Source organism: Polypterus senegalus, chromosome 8, assembly GCF_016835505.1.
Source record: "Polypterus senegalus isolate Bchr_013 chromosome 8, ASM1683550v1, whole genome shotgun sequence".
Taxonomy (NCBI): Eukaryota; Metazoa; Chordata; class Cladistia; order Polypteriformes; family Polypteridae; genus Polypterus; species Polypterus senegalus.
This window is the reverse complement of record NC_053161.1, coordinates 40,472,735-40,497,080: the sequence shown is the minus strand read 5'-3', so window position 1 is coordinate 40,497,080 and position 24,346 is coordinate 40,472,735. Positions and strand designations below refer to the sequence as shown.

The 24,346-nt window shown below is 38.7% G+C and overlaps 1 protein-coding gene across 2 annotated transcripts in view; it reads right to left on the bottom strand.

Annotated features, from left to right (window-relative positions):
• klhdc10 (kelch domain containing 10) overlaps positions 1-24,346 on the bottom strand; it is an 84,686-nt gene that overhangs the window by 18,203 nt on the left and 42,137 nt on the right. The window lies entirely within an intron of this gene.

The window sequence follows — 24,346 nt, the reverse complement described above, 5'->3', positions numbered from 1 at the left end:
AGTAGAGTACTGTCTTTCACATTCTGACAATGTACGAGATGCAAAGGAAACAGTTTTCTCAAATCCACCATGATTCTGCGCAAGAACAGCACCAATACCATAATCCGAAGCATCTGTAGTTGCAATTTTAGACCCTTCATTGCCTGCAATTGTAAGCACTGGACTGGTAGCAATAAGTTTCTTAATACAATCATAGCTTTCTTGTGCCACATTTGTCCAAGAAAATTCTCCAGAATTCCTAAGCAGTTCACGAAGGGGTTCTACCACAGTGGCATAATTTGGAATGAACTTAGAATACCAAGCAGTCAATCCAAGAAATGAGCGTAAAGAAGATATATCATGAGGTGGTGGAGCTTCAGTTACTGCTCTTATGTGTTCAACATTGGGCTGAAGGCCAGCAGAAGAAATTCTATGGCCTAAAAATGTCAGTTCAGTTTTTCTGAATTGACATTTCTCCATATTAAGCTGCAGCCCACTGTCATGCAGACAATGAAGTACTGCTTGTAACCTGTGTTCATGAACAGATGGCGAGTCCCCATATACTATAATGTCATCTAAGTAACACTGCACCCCATCCTGCCCTGCTAGGATCAAGGACATCATTCTCTGAAATGCACTTGGAGCTGATGCCAGACCATAAGGTACTCTTTTAAAACGAAAAAAAAGTCCATCATGTGTTATAAATGCAGTAATATCTCTGCTATCCTCATGTAAAGGTACCTGATGGTAAGCATTTTGAAGATCAATGGTGGAGAACATTTTAGCTCCTCGAAGCTGTGTGAACACTTCTTCAATGTGTGGTAAAGGGTGGCTATCTATCACCACAGCTTTGTTTGGCTCACGAAGGTCTACACATAGTCGTATTGCACCTGATTTTTTTTTAATTACTACTAATGGTGACACCCAAGGAGACGAATCAGTTTTCTCTATAATGTCTTCCTGTTCAAGTCTCTTTAGTTCTTTAGAGACAGCCTCACGGACAGAAAATGGTAGACGAAGTTTCTGTTGAACAGGTATTACCTCATGTCGTAGTTTAACCTTATGTATAAATCTATCAGTCACGCCTAATGTATGAGTATTCTTAATATTCATTACTGTCATCTTGTATACAAGGTCATTGGGCATTTTCTTGGCTGCAATTTTTCCATTTCTAATTTCTAAATTAAGTGCCATAAAAAGGTCCATGCCTAACAAAGCTGCTCCCAATGGCACAACATAAAATGTAGCTTGTGAATGGTTTGCATCCCTTGTAATGAAAAGAGTAATACATCCCAGTACTGGAATTGGTTTCTGCATATAAGTCTTTAGTTGCACTTTTGACTGAACAAGTGGTACGTTACTAAAATGTTGACGATAGAATACTTCAGGTAGAATTGAAACTGCTGAGCCAGTGTCCACAAGTAAGTTTGCTTGAACTGGTTGAGTGCAGGTAGCTTGAAGGACACTGTGCACCAGAGACCCTTCCTCCGTTTTGCAACTGTAGTGTCATCAATGCTAAGAACAGTAAGGTCAGGAACAGTAACTTCTTGCACAGCACAAGTGGATGTGGCACGAACGACATACTTTAGCAAAATGACCAAATTTACCGCAATGTCTGCATCTTACTGCTTTTGCTGGACAATTGTGGTTATTACCCAGGTGCATTCGAGATCCACAGCGATAACATGGTTTTCTGTTGCACCGCAATTGAAGCCTGAGCCGCTGCTTTTTGTTTTGCAGATGCACGCGCATTAAAAACAGGTTCCTGCCTCGCTCATCCCGTACCTTGTGAATTTGTGTGTACAGCATTAACAGACGATTCATTATTAGTAACCATAGCCTTAGCTTCAGCCACTGCACATTCAATTTGCCCTGCAATAGCAATCGCTTTTTGTAATGTTCGGTCCGTCTCTAGCAATAATCGTTCTCGAATGCGAGGCATATTTGTTTTCTCTATGATTTGATCTCTAAGCATGTCATCTGCTAGCACGCCGAAATCACAATTAGCAATGAGCTCGCGCAGTGCGGCAACATATTGCAAAGTAGATTCACCAGGCTACTGCGCTCTTTGGCGAAATTTACTTCTTTCAGCCACAATGTTCACTTTTGGAATAAAAAAGTCTTTCAGTGCAACAAGAGCAGCAGCGAATGTATCATCAGCAATAGCAAGAGTATACTAAATACGCTGAGCTTCAGTCCCTAGGCAATGAATCAATAGGGCACGTTTACGTTTATCAGATAATGGCGTGTCAGTAAGAGCTAGCACATAGTTCTCAAACATCCTTAGCCAAGAATTAAACGGTATTGCAGGCTCACCCGGAGTTTCGAGAAACACAGGAGGGGGCGAGAGTCCAAAAGTTGCCAGCCTCGTCGCCAATATGTTATATATTGTTGAAATAAATGGACCATGCAATGTAGTCAGTTCTTCTTTAACTTTATTCACACTTCCTTCCTCTACTCTTCCTTTCCTCACAGCGACCTCTACCTCCTGACTGATTACATCAATATCCCACAAATGGCTGCATGAGGCTTTCATTCCCACCACCTAAAAACACCAGAAACCCAAGAAATCATGAAACACCTGAAGGAAAACATCCCTTCATTGCGGAGCCAGACTGTCCCTCCTCTCCACCCAGTTCCTCCTCACTTCATGCCAGAACTCGACTCATGCAAGGTTAGTTTTCTTGGTGGTTTTTGTATTACGGATTTTTCAAAAGTTAAATTTTTCAGTTCATAGCGTGAATTGTTGCAATGTTACTTTTCTCTTTTTTCAAATGTTCGTTTTTTTACCTGTGCTTAAAACTCATTTTAAAAAAAAGTATTTACAGCAAACGGGCTGTAAGGCTATTAGCATTAACTCCTACAATGTTACTTTTTTGGTTGCTTGCGAGTTTCAATTTGTTCAAATGTTCCCCTCTGTTCAGACAGAGACAGACAGACAGACACACACAGAGACAGAGAGAGAGACTGCTCGTGTAGCTGAGCAGGGAGCCTGGGTGTTGTGTCAGTGTTATTCAATGTTTCTGAATTAGTTTACTATTACACTGTGCATTCTATGGTGTAATTAACTATATTTGTGCTTAATCGTACAGTCTGGAACGGATTAATTGTATTTACATACAATCCTATGGGGGAAAATTGCTTCGATTCACTGAGGTTCAACTGTATTGTGAAGCATGGGTCACAGAGTCGCACAAGTCCATGTTTCCAAAATAAATACAGGTACTTTATTACTGTATAGAGAAGGCAGGTACAGTCTCAAGACTTCATTCAAAATAGAAGCTGTTACTTCAGCACTCAAGCACACAAGATAGGTACTGCGACACGGGGGCAATCTGCTTTAGCTCCCATCTTCAGATTAGAAGAACACCAGCAACTTGGATTCACCACTGTGGCAGACGAGAAGAGTACGAGAAAGAGTAGGACAAAGCGCATTGTTAAATGTTCTAAACATTTCTTGTTCTAAATACACGTTATGCATTACAGTCAACCCTCGTTTATCGCGGTTAATCCGTTCCAGACTCTGCCGTGATAAATGAATTTCTGCGAAGTAGGATTCTTTATTTATAAATCGAATATTTTTCGCAGTTAGAGCATAGAAAACCTGTTTACGACCTTCTAAATACAGTAATCCCTCCTCGATCGCAGGGGTTGCGTTCCAGACCCCACGATAGGTGAAAATCCGCGAAGTAGAAACCATATGTTTGTATGGTTATTTTTATATATTTTAAGCCCTTAGAAACTCTCCCACACTGTTAACATTATTAGAGCCCTCTAGACATGAAATAACACCCTTTAGTCAAACGTTTAAACTGTGCTTCATTACAAGACAGAGATGGCAGTTCTTTCTCACAATTAAAAGAATGCAAACAGATCTTATCTTCAAAGGAGCACCATGAAGAGCAGATAATGTCAGAGAGAGCGCTTGCTAAGAAAAGCGAACAATCAAAAAATCAATACGTGCTTTTAAGTATACAGAAGCACCGCGGTAAAGCGGCATTTTGTAGAGGAGCGTCCTATCTTCTAGGCAAACAGCCACTGTGTAAACAGCCCCCTCTGCTCACACCCCCTCCGTCAGGCAGAGAGAGTGAGACAGAGAGAAGCAAACAAAACAAGCCCCACGCGGGAAGCATATCTTATAGCATTGAGAAGTTTTAGTTAATATGTAATACATGCTCTGATTGGGTAGCTTCTAAGCCATCCGCCAATAGCGTCCCTTGTATGAAATCAACTGGGCAATCAAACTGAGGAAGCATGTAACCTAAATTAAAAGACCCATTGTCCGCAGAAAGCGGCGAACCAGCGAAAAATCCGTGATATATATTTAGATGTGCTTACATTTAAAATCCGCGATAGAGTGAAAGTCGAATCGCGATATAGCGAGGGATTACTGTAATCCTCTTCCTGCATAGGACGCCCAATTGCTTTGGTTATAATTTTACAAAATGCAGCAGTATAGCTACGGAGCTGCCCGTGCGCTGCTACCATTAGAGATGGGGTACTGCCGATGACCCCAATCACAACAGTATATGTATTTTCCCCATATTATATTATAATGCTATTGACATTTTAAGTAAATATTTTTATGGTCCCATTAATTTTGATTTGGCAACACATAACAGGAGTTTTACTAAATAGTCAAGCATGGGTTCAGAAGCGTCATTTTTCCTATCATGCTGGAATTCTATGAAAAAGCAACAAAACGATATGATCAAAATGGAGCATAATATTATACTGTATTTGACATACAGAAAGCATTCGATAAAAGGTGCCACAGGAAGCAGAAGGCTATGCTGAAAGGAATCCTATCATGGTTGGGTGATATTAAGAATGGTGTTCCACAGGGGTCAAGATTATTATTTTAGTTTTTCCTTATTTTCTATATTTTTGTTACCTTACTTGAAAATTATGTAGTTTTCGTATTCCTTCATGGTGTATGTTTAGTTTTAATTTTACACTATATCTCTATCTATCTATATATATATATAAAAAATATACAGATCTGGATAAGAGTTTAATGTTTGCAGAAGCTTACTACATGGTTTACTATCTGGTTTTGTTTTTTGTCTGATAAAAACAAGCATAATCAAAACCAGACACGGAATATGAACAATTTTACACAATTTTATAATTTTTTTAAATATTTTGTCATTTGTGCTGAACAAATCTATGCTGACTGACGGCACTTTTTAACTTTTCCTTTTTTTTTCCCCAGAATGAAATTTATATTAAGTTTGAGGGTTTTTTTTACTCAAAAATGTCCACAGCACACATCATTTACTGCTCCAAGACAATGTGCTTATAATGAATGCCTTCAATAATCAGATTCCATCTCAGACACATACAATTTAGACAGAATTTTGCCAGCTGCAGGCCTGAAAAGATATAAAAATTCAGAAAACAGATTCTGTGTTCCGATAGGTGTGATCATTAAAATCATGGGGGCTTAGGAAAAACAGGGGTCTTTGCCTTGAATCAGTGTGCAAACATCTAGGTGTATTGAGGGAAACAAAGAAAAGCAAGCATGTATTGTCCAGGTTAGGGGCAGTGAGCCTTGAATAGCCTATAATAAGAACAGTAAATCCTTAATGAGCAGAGCAGGTAATAGAGAGTACAGACAGCCACAAAAACAACAGAGACAACAGTCGAGATTAAAAATATATTCATTATAAAAATCGGTTGAGAGAAAGAAAAAAAACGGGGACAAGTATTTTAAAATGTAAATCTACTACTGGATTTTCCACAATATCAGGTATTTTGACCTGTACATGTCTGTATTCAGCTCATTCTGTCACCACAAATGACAGACAGACAGACATGCGCTTCGCAGCAGAGAAGTAGCTTGTTAAAGAAGTAATGAAAAAGAAACATTTTGAAAATAACATAACATGATTGTCAATGTAATTGTTCTGTCACTGTTGTGAGTGATGCTGTCATACACATACACAGTCTTTGGGGTGCAAACAACTGTTGCTGGGGGTGCCAGAATCCATGAAGGAAGAAAAATGAAAAACATTTGTACAAAATCTTTATCCATTCCTAAATAATTAAATGGGCAGGCTATTTTGTATCAGTGCAATACGCCGTTTGTTAAAACGGATTTTACGTGCAAGTCTGCCTGGATATTATGAACTATCGTTTCTGTTCAAGTTCTATTTAAATTTTAAATAGAAGGAATTTTTATTTAGTTGACAGAATATTATTCCGGAATAAATCAACTCAAACCTTAAACATAATATTTTGCTCTCCATAAAAATATATCCCGTCTAGTTCAGTGTGCCATTACACTGCAGCTCAATCACCTCCATCTGAATCTGCACAGGTGCAGTTTCCACATCGACAGCAAATGGGTTGCGAAACAACTCCAAATTCTTTTTTTGTTCTTCAAAGCCACCAAAAAGCGCTGTGCGAACTCCGTGCACTCAGTTTATCAACAAAGTGCGTATTTGGGAACTCCGTAGTGCCAACTTGGTTCAACATTACTTGGCACTGGTGCATTGCAGTCTCCCATAAAAGCTTCACTTGAAATCACTTTGTGATTTTGCTCGGGTAAAAACGTCTGCTGAAGTGTCAGATTCTTCTTTAACTCTTCTGCTTTCTGTATCTTGTGCACTGCATTCAGGTCTTTCAGGTTACCTTGATGTTTTGTCTCATAGTGCCGTCTTAGATTAAATTCTGTAATTACAGCCACATTAGCTCCACAAATGAGACACACGGGTTTACCGGCAATGTCAGTAAACATATACTCAGCCTCCCAACGGTTTTTAAAGGCTCTATGTTCAGAATCACCTTTTCTCTTCGGCATCGTGTGGGCTAGCTTCGCAATAACTTGCAGCATCATAAGCTAGACTTGATTAACGCGGTAAGTGTTCAGCAAGGCAGCTGAAGCGCTGCATTATGGGATCTGTAGTTTGTGTTACTAGCGCTTCATATCTCCGGGCCATTAATAACAATAATAAATAAAATGATCTCGCGGGCCAGATATAATTACACGCCGGGCAGGATGTGGCCTGCGGGCCTCGAGTTTGACACATATGGACTAAATAGAACTTGAAGATATATTTTTTTCAAATGTGATCGCGCAATTCAGATCGAGTGGACGCGCACTACAGTACATCGGGCCCGCATGCTATTGTGGTTTTGCCTGCGTGCCTCAATAAGTTACCCTCCCCTCGCCCTTACTTTACCGTTTATCTAATGAATACACAGACTATGGTTTTACCAAAACAATCATTGATCGTGAATAAAGTATCCATTATTCATAAAGCTTCAATTGGTGACCTGTCTTTCTGCAACCACCGCATATTTTTAACATACATCTCAAACCAAGGGGATGCAAGGCTAAAATTAAATCGGGAAGCACGCGTACATACTCAGTGCATCCCCTCTCGGGAATCGAACCTCGGACGCCAGCACTAGAGGCAAAGCCTCTACTATTGCGCCACGGCGTGTGGTTTGTCTATTTGAGCGTAGCAGTGTAATTCGGTTTTTGTTCAGCACTCTTTGGAACTGTTGCTTTTTGTCTGCGCACTGCGTCAGTTCACGTGAGCCGTTGAATATGGTTTTATATGTCACTCGCTCGCTTCCACTGGTTTTGCTGCCTTCTTAATTATATAAATGTATGTTTTCTTCCGTGGTTTTTGGAGCTCTTCCTGGTTTTCTACGTACTGCGTGATTACATGGGAGGCGTGATGATGTCACACGAAACTACCACACGGCTTTTGAGCTCAACTCCATTACAGTATATGCAGAAAAATAGCTTCCAGTTATGACCATTACACGTAGAATTTCGAAATGAAACCTGCCCAACTTTTGTAAGGAAGCTGTAAGGAATGAGCCTGCCAAATTTCAGCCTTCTACCTACACGGGAAGTTGGAGAATTAGTGATGAGTCAGTCAGTCAGGGCTTTGCCTTTTATTAGTATAGATATATCTATACTAATAAAAGGCAACTCCTTTCCTTTCTTTACACCTGTTTTCCTTTTATCCCAAACCAAAGCCTCTCTCTCTCTTAACACTGCAGAGGACACAAAACTAATTTTCTTTAATTGCTGGTAATGCCGGTAAGGCACATTACCAGAGGCAGAAATTTGAACGTTCACATAGAAAATGTAATGTAACCACAGCCGTCGTGTAGCGCCTTTCAAAAGGGATCAACTACCGAGAGATGATCCATATACATTTTAGCTGCTGTTAGTACTACTTACCTGTTACACAGACTTTAAAATGTAGTTTACCCGCAACCACTCCAGTAGTGCTCAATGTACCTGTACTTCTTAAAACGTTAATGTTTTACTGTTTAATAACTTAGACTATATTTTATTATTTTTCCCCTTGCACTCAGTGACCAAAGCTACACACACACACACACACACACACATATATATATACACCTGTGTGTATGTTTGTGTATACACACACACACATACATATACATATACACACACAATACATCATTAACACACTACTTCTCCGCTGCGAAGCGCGGGTATTCTGCTAGTATATATAATGATTTAGATAGGAATATAAATAACAAGCTGGTTAAATTTTTAGAGGATAGGCTAGGCGGATTGACAAATCTACAGTAGAATCCACAGAGTTATTACAGAGGAACTTGGACAACATGCAGGCTGGGGAAGATTCAATTTAAATGTAGGTAAAATGTAAACTATTACACAAAAGTAAGTTAAAATGTTAGATTTGAATACACAATCTGAGCTCTGAAAATTGAAAATACACCTTAATGGACTCAATACTAATAACTTCCAGACAGCGTTCAGAAGCCATTAAGAAGACTAACAGAATGTTAGGTTATATAGCACAGCGTGTAGAGTACAGGCCAAGGAGATTATGCTCAAGTTTTACATTACACTGGCGAGGCCTCCTCTGGAGCAGTGTGTGCAGTTTTGGTCTCCAGGCTACCAAAAAAAAAAAAAAAAGATACAGCAGCACTGGAAAAATTTACTAGGTTGATTTCAGGACCAAGGTTATTATAGTTTTGCCTTTTTATATTAGTTTTTATTTCTATATTTTTTCTGACCTTCCTTGGAAATTCAGTTTAGTTTTCCTTCATCGTGTATTTTCAGTTTTAGTTTAGTTTTTATTTCACAAAGACATTTTATTTTTTTATATTAGTTTCAGTTTTAGTTTTAGTAATTATGGCATGGAGCTCCTATGGAGTTTAGTTTTGTGTCACAATCAGGCAGAACTGTACACTTAAGGGATTTGGATACAAGTTTAATGTTAGTGGAAGCTTACTACACTACTTGGTTTACAATCTGATTTTGTCTGATAAAAACAAGCAAAAACAATCAAAACTAGATAGTGAATATGAACAATTTTATAAGTTTTAAAATATTTTCTCATGAAAATCACGGGAGCTTAGGAAGAACAGGACTCTTAGACTTCAATGAGTGTGCAGACCCCACATAGCAGTATTGAGGGAAACAAAGAACAGCAAACATGTAGTGTGAAGGTTAGGGGCAGTGAGACTTGAATAGCCCAACATAAAGGACAGCAAACTCATAATGAGCAGAGCAAGAGCAAGTAATAGGAGTACAGATAGGCATAAAATGACAGATCGCATCTGAGAGTAAGAACAATAGGAGTTGTGGCAGAAAAGTAATGAGACTGGCAACACTGCAAGCGATCTGGCAACGCTGCGCTGTTGTCCTTGATAGAGCACATGTATCAGTACCCTCCCATAGCTCAGTGAGAGTTTCAACTCCTTCCGTTAACTATGTAATTTTTGTGACTGTGCGTCACGCAAAATGGAACAGCAGAATTTGGAGCAACGTTGTGCCATTAAACGGCAAGTGTGACATTTGAAAAGTTAAAACAGGCCTATGGGGAACATTCTTTATCCCGAGCTCAAGTTTTTCGCTGGCACAAATTATTTTTGGAAGGCAGAAAACACGTTGAAGATGAACACCGTTCAGGGAGGACTTCAACTTCGAAAACCAATGAAAACATCGAACGTGTGAACACTCTTGTGAGATCAGACCGTCGTTTAACATTAAGAATGTTGAGTGAACAATTAAATTTGAACAGATTTACCGTTCAAATTTTGACTGAACATTTGCACATGCGAAAGGTCTGTGCCAAAATGGTGCCGAAAAACTGCCCTCTCCATAACATAATTTTTGACCTCAAAAGGCATTCCTGTGGTTCCTCAGCCCCCTTATTCACCTGACCTCAGTCTGTGTGACTTTTTCCTTTTTCCTAAACTGAAAAATGTCCTCAAAGGACGTAATTTAGGGACTTTAGAAAACACCCAAAAGAGTGTAACGGACATGCTGAAGACCATACCGGTTGAAGACTTCCAGCTGCTACCAACAGTGGGAACAACATCTCCATCGGTGTGAAGCTGCCCAAGGGAACTATTTTGAAGGGGATAACATTGATGTTTGAAAAAAATAAAAAATCTTTGGTAAATAAAAAAATCAGTCTCATTACTTTTCTGCCACACCTCGTATATACATTATCTAAACCGGTTTATCCAGAGCAGGATTGCAGGAAACCTGGAGCCTACCGCAGCAGGTTTGGATGTAAGGCAGGAAAAATCCCCGGTATGCAATGAGGTTGATGTTAAGAACAAAAAGAAAGATATTTCAACTATCTATATTGACACACAGAGAGAGAGAGAGAGAGAGAGAGAGAGAGAGAGAGAGAGAGAGAGAGAGAGAGAGAGAGAGAGAGAGAGAGAGAGACAGAGAGACAGAGACAGAGAGAGAGAGAGAGAGAGAGAGACACACAGAGACAGAGACAGAGACAGAGAGAGACTTAATGTTTTAAAATGTAATTCTGCTAATGGATTACTTTCACAATATTAGGTATTTTGAGTTGAGAATATGTACTAAAAAGATAAATGAATAAACATAGAATAAATACAAAAAAACCCATCGTGTGTTTAGTTTATCACTTGGCAGACTCTCTTCGCCTACCTACCTTTGTGTCGCTTCACTGTTAAACAACGTTTTTAAAGCAAAAGTGATCGGTCAGCAACAATATGCTGATCTTGTATGATGGATGACCTAGTCAGTGTCTCAATCAGTGCCGTTTTATTTTCAAAAACCAGGCGTGGTCTCCCGTACACTATCTTGTATACTTGGATATGGGGATGAATATTTGAGGTGTAAACCACAAGACAATTATTATATTTTTATATTATGTACGTTAAGGAACCATCAACAACAAATCAAATCGATAATATTGAACAATTATAAAAGTAAAGTTGAATAAATCGGACTCTGCAGCTGCATGAATAAAAAAAAAAAACAAAAAACAAAAAAAACAAAAAAGTGTGTTCAGGTAAAGTACCACTTCCAGGTGATGTATTTGACCCAAATACACATTTACAATTGTAGTGTAACAACCACATGCTGTCTATCTAGTTGAGTTTTTGAGTTATCGTGTTTATATACACACAGACACACTTGCACACACATACCATTTCAAGAAACTGTATTTTTAGACTCTGGTAGGTCTATAACGTTAAGATTCATCAAAATATCGAGGTTGAATGTTTTCATGATTATTATACTTTCTCTATACCTCGTATATGAGAAAGTAAACACGATTCTCCTGCGAAGTGGCAGGTGAATTGCGGTCGACAAAAAGCAGTCACGTGAGAAATAAACTGAAATGTTACTCACTTGTGATTTTTCTGTCCATATGGTAAAGGTTTTGTTGACCAGCACATTCTGATTTCAGCCGTTTGAATTACATCTTGATATACAACAAGCGCAAAGAAAGGCGGCATGTAAATCGCTTTCTATTTCACACGCTTTACACACCCGTATTCAGCTTGCTCTGTCACCACAAATTCTGTTTTTAGAGTTAAAATTACAAAAGGTTAAAGACTAACGGCAAGAATATTCATTCAAAAACGAAAACTAAAAATATTTTAGTAAATTATTATTTTATTTCAGTTAGTCTTTCCAGCTACTTTAATAGTTTTATTTAGTTTTAGTTTTTCATTTCGGTTTTGTTCATTTTATTTCAGTTTATGAAAACGTTTTTTTAATAATAGTTTCAGTTTTGATTTTAGTTTTCGTTAACTATAATAACCTTGTTCAGGACTACAAAGGATGAATTATGAGGAAATATTAAAAGCCTTTTCAGTTTAAGCAAATGATTAAGAGGAGACATGATTGAACGGTTTACAAATTATGCAGCGAATTAGTACAGTAGGTCAAGGCTGTTACTTTAAAATGAGTTCATCAAGAATATGAGTGCACAGTTGGAAACTAAAGGGTTAATTTTGCACAAACATTAGGAAGTTTTTCTTCACATACAGAACCACAAACACAAAGAATTAAGTTACCAAGTACAGTGGTATACAGTAGGACTTCACAGATTTTTAAAACTAGACTTGGTTATTTTAGAAGAATTAAAATGGATAGGACTGGCAAGCTTTTTGTTGGGCTGAAAGGCCTGTTTCGTCCAGACTGTTTTAACAACATCAATTTGGTGAACTCTAATACAGTAATCCCTCGCTATATCGCGCTTCGACTTTCGCGGCTTCACTCTATTGCGGATTTTATATGAAAGCATAACTAAATATATAACGCGGATTTTTCGCTGCTTCGTGGGTTCTGTGGACAATGGGTCTTTTTTATTTCCTGTACATGCTTCCTCAGTTGGTTTGCCCAGTTGATTTCATACAAGAGACGCTATTGGCGGATGACTGAGAAGCTAACCAATCAGAGCACGCAGTTAAGTTCCTGCTTGCTGAATGCAGTGTTAACCAGGAAGTCTCGTCTCACTCATTCAGCATCAACGTGTTACGCTGTGTAAAGAGTTGTGCTCTTTTGTGTTTATCTTTGTGCATAGTCAAGCCCTTCATTATGGCTCCAAAACGATCTGCTACTGCTTCAGGGGCGTGCCCAAGCAAAGCGGAAGATGTTAGCGATTGCGAAAAGGTAAACGTTTTGGATTTGTTGAAGGCTACGATTCTTTTTATTTAAAAAGTAGGAAAGGAATATAAGATCTACGGCCGCAATGTCCTTTTAACCAGGGTGCAAAACAAGTTGTAAGTGGATGTAATAAGGCAGTAGTCTGGATGGAATCTGCTTTAGGGATTTGGATTGAAGACTGCCAGAAGAAGAACAACGGTAGTGCTACACAATCGCCTGAAGTGGCTCCTTTAAGGGCTGTAACGCTGTTGTGATGTAGGATTTTGCATATAACTTGATAAATGTTTTGTATGTCTTTATTTATAATTTAGGCAAACCAAGTGGTGAGAGGTATTCATGTTTGCCTTCCCCCATCCCCCTTTTTACGACTGTCTCTTTGTAATTTTATGACAGGATTTGGGGGGGATGTGTCTTAAACCAGTTTGATCTCCCACACAAAGCCAGGTTAGCTTAATATATGGTCTTGGGGGGGTTGAGGTGTTAAATGTACTATTTCTCCCATTGGTCTGAGGTATGGCTGTTTGGAATTGGCTTGTCTCAGAGGCCTTCAAGTACCATGATGTCCTATTGGTTCTAGGAATTGGAGAGAACATCTATAAATGTACTTGCTCAACCACATTCTCTCTCTCTGACTGACCCACATATGAAGAAGCATCTCTCTTGCTAACCTGTGATGATGAAGACAACACATTGAAGAGCACAGCTCAGCAGCCATATTGAACAGACATGTGGCTGAAAGCTGAGCATCAACGATGCCTTAACTAGAGACATTAAGTAACTGCAAGTTTGTGTGCCACCTGAATTACACATCACCATTTTATCAGGTTGTATGGCTGCCAATATTCAAAAGTACTTTGCATTTTGTTATTATTTATGAATATTATCAGTAATACATTATTTTATGTGTAACTTAACTCCTGCTTGTCTTTTTACTACATCTAATTGCCTGAGGTTATAGATATAGAAGGGAAGGTGGGGATAAGTTATATACAGTGGTAAGTCTGTGAGATTAGGTATTCTAAGGCTACATAATAATACAATAGGGGACAGTAGAGCAATATATATATATTACTCTACCAAGATAAAACAAACGCTCTCCTTTGTTGTGTAGTAAAATAAAACTCATTGTTATCGGACAAGTCATCGTGTCATTGTTGGTGAGTAACCATAATTAATTTTCTACTTACAGTACTTAGTACATGTACGTACCTTTAGTGTCACTGTACACACACATTTACTGTATACTTTTTTTGTTGCATTGTACGTATTTATTGCTGGTGGCATGTCTATCGTAATGGCTGTAACGTGATATCGGAGACACTCAATATCTTTAATATTTAGGTTTTACTGTATATAAACAGTGTGTTTATATACATAAGTTCAATGAATCTTGCCTAATATCTAAGAGAATACAAAGGGATTATGCTGTATAACTCTGCGGGGAATATTTATAAACAGTGTGGGAGAGTTTATAAGGGCTTAAAATATATAAAAATAACCATAGAAACATATGGTTTCTACTTCGAGGATTTTCACCTTTCGCGGGGGGGTCTGGAACGCAACCCCTGCGATCGAGGAGGGATTACTGTATTGCTTAGCTGCATTCAAGGAAAAACAGAGCTAAATGGCAAGAAAGAAAAAAAAAAAAAAAAAGATTAACACTGTACACTCAGGAATGGATGTCATAACACTACATCTCAGTGCTTAGCACAAAATGGAATTGGGGTACTCCTATTAAAAGTAGGGAAAATAAATGTAACAAATATGAAGAATAAAAAAAAAAAAAAAAAAAGACCATAAATAAGCCTCTTGTTTTTACATTGAAAACAGACTGACTAGAGTTCAGCCTTTGGCAAAAATGCATCAGACCTACAACTAATTGTCAAATAAGCGTTTATAGTATAACTTAACATGTGCCGATTCTTAAAAACACTAAGGAAATATCAAGAAATACCAAACCTAACTGTGCAATGCTGCAATTTAGAAAGGACTGCAGAGTTTCTAATTATATAAATTTGAGTAAGATTTTAAACATACTTGCCCTATTCTAAAAATGAGCAAAATGTTTCAAGAAATGTAGAATTGCATAGGCAAATAAATTCAGCATTACCTGAACTCCCTTGAGCGTGTTCCCCAGATATCAATTTAGTTAAGTTTTGATTTAGGCGAAGTAACTAGGCAATATGTTTTTGTTAGGAGTCTGGCTCAATTATATGCACGAAGGCATCATCATCACAACCACCACCATATGTATTTTATATAACCAACCTATTATTCTTGCAAAGCAGCTTCCTGCTAAGTTACAGCTTAGGCTGGAAGGGACAATGGCAGTCATGTTTATATTGATTGCCAATGCAGTTGCTGTGTGCTAGCCACATTTAAATAGTGGTGCATGACTGGAAGAAAGATGGGACTACCAAATCCTAAATCCATGTACAATGTTTAATTCAGAACAAATACTAAATGATTATGGGACAGAATTAATCTTTTCTCTCTGCAGTCTTCTTAATGCAATGTATCGTGATTAAAATTTAGCCTTAATCAAACTGTGAAACCAATTAATACCATCCAAAAATCCATGGCTTAAATTATAAAATCTTGTACAGTATGTTTATGGGTGGTGGTGTATGGGGTTTTAGTCTTCCAGATAGTACTAAAGTCTATCCTTTAAGACCGGGGTCGGGAACCTATGGCTCGCGAGCCAGATGAGGCTCTTTTGATGGCTGCATCTGGCTTACAGACAAATTTTTAATAAAAAAATAACGTTAAAAATATAAAACATTCTCATGTATTTCAATCTATTCATTTCCTAATGCTCATGTTCATGGTTGGGGGTGGCTGGAGCCAATCACAGCTGTCCTCCGGGACAACACCAAATTATTGGATAATGCGTAACGTACACAGGTCATTGTGAGGTCAGGAAGTAAACTTCCCTCCTTTTAATCAAGTAGTAAGCTAGCTAATTGCAGAAACCCTTTTATCGAAGAAGATAGCAAAAAAAAAAAAAAAAAGAGAAATATGATGAGTATCGTACTTTTCAGCAGGAATGGACAGAGGAATTCGCCTTTGTGGAGAGAGCAGGTTCTGCAGTGTGTCTAATATGCAATGATAAAATTGCATCGATGAAACGGTCAAATATAAAGCTGCACTTCGACATACGCCATACAACATTTGCACTGAAATATCCTGCGGGGGACAGCAGGAAGAAAGCATGTCAAGAGCTACTGTGCAGAGTGCAAGTCAGTCAGCAGCAACTCCGTGTTTGGACCCAACAAGGTGACTGGAATTCGGCTAGCTTTGCTGGTGCTTTAGCAATTGTGAAAAACAGAAAGCCATTCACAGATGGGGAGTACGATAAAAAACATTCATGCTTGATGTTGCCAATGAACTTTGACGACTTTTCGGATAAAGACAAGATAATCAAACGAATAAAAGACATGCCTCTGTCGGCAAGAACTGTTCACGATCGTACTATCATGATGGCAAATTAAAAACTGAGGCAACACAAGTGAAAGACATAAATGCAGCACCATTCTTTTCTCTCGCTTTGGATGAGTCAGACACAAGCTATTTATCCGAGTTCAGTGTGATTGCAAGGTATGCTGTCGGTGGCACACCACGTGAGGAAAGTCTTGCTGTTTTGCCTATGAAAGGGACAACAAGAGGGGAGGATTTATTCAAGTCTTTCACTGAGCTCGCTAAAAAAAAATAAATCTACCGATGTATAAACTTATTTCGGTGTGTAGTGATGGTCCGTGCATGGTGGGGAAAAACAGATGATTCGTAGCGCTTCTTCGTGAACATGGGGAGAAAAAAAAAAAAAAAAAGAGGAGACCTCATCCTAAATTTTCACTGCATCTTACATCAGGAGGCGCTTTGTACTCAGATGTGTGGCGAGCAGCTTGGTGAGGTGTTGTGTATTGTTGCCCGAGCTTTAAATGATCGCCAGTTTAAAACACCGCTGGATGAAGTTGGGAATAATTATCCTGGTCTGCTTCTGCACAGCAATGTGCATTGGTTGTCAAGAGGGAAGGTGCTCAGCCGTTTTGCGGCTTGTCTGAGCGAAATCCGGACTTTTCTTGAAATGAAAAACGAGCATCCTGAGTTAGTAGAACTTCAGGAGCCACTCAGGGTTAGCTATCTCGTGGACATGACTAAACATCTGAACCAGCTCAATGTGAAAATGCAAGGCATTGGAAATAGTCTTATCCCTTCAACAAGCAGTGTTTGCATTTGAAGACAAGCTAGAACTCTTCGTCGTCGACACTGAAACAGGTCGTTTACTACACTTTGAAAAACTGGGAGAGTTTAAACATGCATGCACAGCAAGTGACCCTGCTCAACATCTTGATCTTCAGCAGCTAGCGAGATTCACATCGAATCTCCTGCAGTCATTCAAAGCGCGCTTTGGAGAATTTTGTGAGCGCACTTGTCTTTTTAAGTTCATCACCCATCCACACGAGTGTGCAGTGGACAGCGCCGACCAGAGTTATATCCCCGGTGTCTCCATCAGATTTTGAGCTACATGCTGCTGACCTGAAGCCCTTAGACATGTGGGTGAATAAGTTCAAGTCACTGAATGAAGATTTGGAAAGACTTGCACGACAGCAAGCAGAGTTGGTGAGCAAACACAAGTGGGGAGAATGAAAAACCCACGGAGCAGCCGATTGTCAAAACTTGGCACGTGCTTCCCGTCACATACCACACACTACAGCGTGCGAGTATTGCTGTACTGACAATGTTTGACTCTACGTATGCATGTGAGCAGTCTCTCACACATCTAAAGAACATCAAGACCAACCTATGATCAACGCCTGCATGAAGCTTAACCTCACCATGTATCAACCAGACTACAAAGCCACCAGCAAAACTATGCAGCACCAGAATTTCCATTAATGGTAAGAAGTACTTTATTCATCATCGGTTAGCAACAGCATAACGTTATTAAAAAGAATTCAGAGACTTAATGTACTTTAAAAGTGTTGGTCTTACATAAAATGCACACATTAACTTGTATTTAGTTTTAAACATATTGTATGGCTCTCATGGAATTACATTTTAAAATATGCGGCGTTCATGGCTCTCTCAGCCAAAAAGGTTCCTGACCACTGCTTTAAGAGATAATATATTTTCCAAAGAGGAAGAGTTCCTACAGATCATTACTGTGCAAAGGGGAAAAACTTGTTAAGGATCTGTATTACAAAAACGGTTTGATCATTAAGATTACAAGGCGGGCACAAGTTTATCCAGAACACTAGGATTTCTCTATATTTGTACAGGTATTAATTGTACAGAGGAAATGGGAAACAAACATTAAGTGCCTTTAGTACTTGCACATGTAAAAGCTGAAACACAGTCTTCATGTTTGCCTCAACATAATGGTGCTAAAACATAACCTTTATGTAATAGCTCAAAACTAACACCCTCGCAGAAAGCCTAAAAAACGCACAATGCAGGCTATCAGTGGAACAGCCTTTCATAGTAGTGCAGCCGAGGTGTTTCCTCTGTCCGTGTTAACAGATTGTTTGCCACACACAGAATCTTTGAATTAGTCACCTTTTTTTATGAAATTAGTAGATCACTTTCTCAACTAGCCAAATACAGAAAGAATTAAACTGAATGGATTAGTAAACAGGACACCCTGATAGGTGTATTTGGTGAAAGTTAAAGAACTCTACTTACTCACATTTTTAAGCCTGCTTAATTTAAATCTGGTTGGAATATTTGATTTTCCTCCAAAAGCGAAAACTGAAAATAAATGCATACTTAAAACACAAAACTTCAATGCAACTTGTATAGCCCCAAGTTTTGTATTGGTTGAAAACATATGGTTTACTTCTCCCAATAGTGCAGAGAATGTCAGAAAAGTTCCCGGTTTATAATAGATAAAAATGAATTTTCCTTACATAGGTAAGCAGTACAGTCTTTTCAAAGGGATTTTATTAATACTTATATAAGCATATTTGTCAGTGCAGACAGGTCTACATATTCTCACTTTGCATACAAAAGTTTGTACATAAGCTTTTGTACAGAAGTTTAATTTTGCCCGCTTTCCATTCAGAGATTTCTCTTTTACTTCAATGCACAATTATGGGAATTAGAAGGCACATTATTCTGCAATGGACATCTTGCTTGCTATGTAGGCAAAAGGCTGTAAAAGCTAGAAATTTTGTTTTCAAAACCAATTATTGATCATGTTATACAGTAATAGTGAAAAACTTTAGCTGGCGATTTACTGGCTGTTCAGGATAATTTATCTTTACAAATAAAGTAGTTTTAATGCTAACAAGACTTCATAAAGGATGCTCAGTGATGTATGCACCAGCACTTTATTTGATCCAGGTTCAGAAGAAGGATTTTGCTTGATGTGGAGAGCACTACTTTGAATTGGTTTTGTGGTTCTCTGTCCATATCAACTGTCATCTTTCTCAACTTGAAGTGAACTCTTTGTCACACTTTTGCTTGCAAAAATTAACATGGCAATTACTGGCGAAACAGTTAACACAGCTGGTAAAAGCAGTATTACAGAGGACTTTACTCATTGCGCAAAAAGCATTCGCTTTAGGAATCTCAGGGATTTGCACGGAGCCCGATTCTGGAAATATTGTCTTAAAAGATAAGGATGCGTCGGGTAGCTTTCTGGCAATAAAGGCCCAAGATTTAATTTTTTGTAATGTCTATTGTTCATTAAACAGTTCAAAATGCACCTGAAAACCGTTTTGCAATGAAGATAAAAGTGGGTTTAAACACTAGAATCCCAGAAGCCTACGAAAAAAATCGTAATCCTGGGCCACCTTAAATTCCTTTGCACCTACCCATCAGCGTCTTTTGTTTTGCAAATGTGTTGATCAGCACAAGCAGCAAGTAGCCAGCAGCCTGCTATCCCATTCCACCCCTCCACTGACAGAGCTTAACTATGGCAAAAAGTTCTCCGAGCTTAAGTGTGTTTATCTGTGTGCAAGATGCCTAGAGTTGCATAGGGTAAATAACATTATTTGAAATACACGCAGTATGGGATGAAAGGAAATGCAAGGCAAGAAATTCTGAACACATACCTAAAGCAGAAACTATTTCCATGTTATACTAATAAGGACGTGGAGTGTATAATGTGTGAAGACTAGTCCAAATCTATACTAATAAAAGGCAAAGCCCTCACTCACCACTAATTCTCCATCTTCCCATGTAAGTAGAAGGCTGAAATTTGGCAGGCTCATTCCTTACAGCTTACTAACAAAAGTTAAGCAGGTTTCATTTAGAAATTCTACTTATGTACATATATACGTTCATAGCCTGCAGCAAGGTCACTGTGTGAGGCAGCATTGCGTCCCCATCCCCATGCCTCCCACGTAGTTGGCTGCCTGCCTATATTGTGTCCCCCATCCCCATGCCTCCCACATAATTGGCTCCCTGCCCATCGCTCCGGTCTCTTCATTCCCTTCCATACTTCGCCACGGCATTCATGTCTCCCTGCTGATAACTGCACCCTTTTTATTTAATCCACGGCTTCTCCTCTGTTTTAATTGTTTGTTTATTATGATTATAGTTATTGTGTAGGTATTTTAGGCTTAGTTTACTGTTCAGGTACCCATTTCCTTTACCTTCCAACCATACCCCCATTAACATGTCTATTGAGGATGATCACCATCAATCAAAGAACTGTCACTTACCGAGTGGTTTCCATGCCCGGAGATGCCACCTGCCTTTTCCATTCTGTGTGTTACATATTGCATGGCCATATCAGGCTCTTGATATCCAGAGGAACATTGCGTCTTATTTATTGAATGACTTGGACAGGTTCAAGGTGTGGACTGATGACGGTACAGGAGATTATACTACACAGGAGCACTATAAGAGTCAAATGCTTAAGCCCTTCACCTATGGTTCTGCATGGGAGTTGATGGCCGCCGCTGAATTGTTTAGTTGTTGCTTTCAAGTGTACCGAAATGGCCAAATATTTTACACCTTCGACGAACCGCCAATGGCTCTTAAACATCTTAGATTCACAGGTGACAATTTGAGTAGTGTTTATGAATGTTTAAACTCTCAAAAGCTGGATGCGAAGTTAGATGAAACTGGCTGTATGCTTACAACACTTGACAGATGCCGAATGTCACTTTAACACAACAAGTCCTACAAATACTAACGTAATTGAAACAAACCATGAGAGACTCAAACCGATTATGACAGCAGCAATCCAAGCTGTGAGAAAACAGTAAAAAGGAGGTGTGTCAGACGTCGTGGTACATTTTCTGATGCAGCTAGACGGAAACAACTTCATGACGCTGCCGCCAAATACTCGGAGAAAAATCCACAAGTTAGACACGCTGTCGCTAAATATGCACAGGCAAATCCACAAGTTAATACCGGGAGTGCCTGTTAAACATCTTAGATTCACGAGTAGATAGATACTTTATTAATCCCAAGGGGAAATTCACATAATCCAGCAGCAGTATACTGATACAAAGAAACAATATTAAATTAAATAGTAATAAAAATGAAAAAAAAATGAATAAAAATAAAATTAAATGTTAGCATTTACTCCCCCAGGTGGAATTGAAGAGTCGCATAGTGTGGGGGAGGAACGATCCTCAGTCTGTCAGTGAAGCAAGACAGTGACAAAAGTCTGTCACTGAAGCTACTCCTCTGCCTGGAGAGGACACTGTTCAGTGGATTATTCATGATTGACAGGAGTTTGCTTAATGCCCGTCACTCTGCCACAGATGTTAAACTGTCCAACTTTACTCCTACAATACAGCCTGCCTTCTTAACAAGTTTGTCCAGGCGTGAGGCATCTTTCATCTTTATGCTGCCACCCCAGCACACCACCGCGTAGAAGAGGGCACTTGCCACAACCGTCTGGTAGAACATCTGCAGCATCTTACTGCAGATGTTGAAGGATGCCAACCTTCTCAGAAAGTATAGTCTGCTCTGACCTTTCTTACATAGAGCATCAGTATTGGCAGTCCAGTCCAATTTGTCATCCAGCTGCACTCCCAGATATTTATAGGTCTGCACCCTCTGCACACAGTCACCTCTGATGATCACAGGGTCCATGAGGGGCCTAGGCCTCCTAAAATCCACCACCAGCTCCTTGGTCTTGCTGGTGTTAAATGGTGCGACTCAAACCACTTACACCTTAACAAAGTCTTTGATTAACTTTCTGTACTCCTCCTCCTGCCCACACCTGATGCAGCCCACAATAGCAGTGTCATCAGCGAACTTTTGCACGTGGCAGGACTCTGAGTCATATTGGAAGTCTGATGTATATAGATTGAACAGGACCAATTTGGGTAGTGAAAACTTCAATGAATAAAACCTGTTATCTTAACAACGGTCGACAAACACGGAATGTAACTTGAACACAACACGTCCTCCAAATATGAACCCGATTGAAATCAAATCATTGATGACAGCAACACTCAGAACAGTGACAAAACAATTACATTGACAATCATGTTACCTAAGTTTTGCTGTTAAGGAGTTAAAACTCCAAGCTCAAAATGTTAAATCGACAGAATGTTGATATGTATTCTTGGACGGTGTAGAAGGATGAACTGTTGCATACTAACCAAAAGGCTTCAGGTTTGAGACTGGGCGCTCCATGTTGTTTTGCGCAGTGAGCTGCTATTATTATTACTATAAACATACAGACTCAAATCAAATGTAACACCCAGTGTAAATTTTAGCTACTTGGAAAAGTTAACGCTTTTTTTTTTTTTTTTAATTCAGTTTTACTCTGTCAGTGATGTTCACGTGGCACAACGAACTTGCCTCTCCCTCTGAATTGGTGTTTATCTCCATTCTTTTCACAAACGCAGCGATGACCACAGTTGGTGCTGTGATTGATGCTTGCTCAAAACTATATGTTGTACCAACAATCAAAGATAAGATGCCCCGTGACTGCCATCAGACTACCATGCGCCATTTGCGTTTTGCAGAGGTAAGAACTGCTACCTTACAACCCAAAGGTCCCAGGTTTGAGACAGTTTTATTCTCTCAGTGACATTCATGTGGTACAACGAACTTGCCTCTCCCTCTCAAAGTTGATGGCATTTATCTCCATTCTTTTCACAAGAGCAGCACTGCGGTTGATGCCTGCTCAAAACTGTTCTACAAGCAATCAAAGATATGATGCCCCATGACCGCTATCTGACTATCATGTGGCATTTGCGTTTTCACAACAGACACCCATGCAGAACGTGTGAAAAACGACAGGTTTGCTGCAATTTGGTATATCTGGCAACATTTTGTTGAGAGCTGTGTTTTGAGTTACAACTCATGGGCTAAGACTTTCAGAGTTTGTTACAGTTCTGCCTTTGTGGCTATAAAGCATATGGAGAGGTTTCTGGACAGACAGCTTCTTTACATCGTTTACCATTGAAACAAAAATAAGAAAAACTTCATGGAAGTGATGCAAGATAATAAATTCTGCAATGATAACAAAAGTTGCAGAAGGCTGTCTTTCAAAATTTTCAGTTAACTTCTTAATATACACAAATTGGAATATTAAAGTTTTAGTTTTACTAAATACCATTATGTTATGACTACTAATGTAAAATATTTTACAATAATGCTTCCTGCATACACACTTGTGCAACAATACAGAATTTATGATAAAATGTTAGAAAATTTGATCACAGTACCAGTGACAATGTTCTGTTTAGCAGAATAGTAATTTTAAAAATTAAAACTGAAGTTTAATTTGTATGAAATATTAAATATCACATCTTGAAAAGGTTGAGAATGAAAATAGCTTGGAATCTGATACTATTGACAAATTTTTATTAGTGATTTTTTTTTTTTTAGAAAAAATGTCCATGGGTTCTGTGCTAGTATGTGTTCAGAAAGCTAATCTAAAGCAAGGCTGTGCAGATAAAATACTAATGTGTGAGCATTTCTGAAATGCATCTGCTTCTAGTCGCACTTCTGTAACTATCTCATAATGAGGGGAAAAACAGTTTGAGAGTCTCTGCCAATTTATAATATAGTAATAGATTTTGATATACAGTAGTGGTAGCTTTTAGGATTTGCCACCATGCATATACAAAAGGAGGAGAAAAAAAGAAAAGAAAAATCATTATTCACTAACCTACAAAATGCACTCATGTGAATGAACTCTAATGAGCTGAACGGAATGAGCTCCTAACTAAATTAGGCTACCACAAAGCAGAAAACCTATGAACTGCAATTCTGTGAACTGAAAACAGACAGACAGCATTCAACTCTTCTTAATCAAATAGAAGTGGGGGAAAAACCCTCTCTCAACATAATCATATACCTCTCATGCTTTCATTAGATAAAAGTCACTAAAGGATCAAAAGTGGATGCCTATCTAATAAGCTCAGAAGATGACAAAAGCCAACATATACAAAGAAAATCTAAATTAAATGCCATTTAGCTTGCAATATTACGGTTGAATAATAATATTTCTGAATTCAGATGTTAAACATT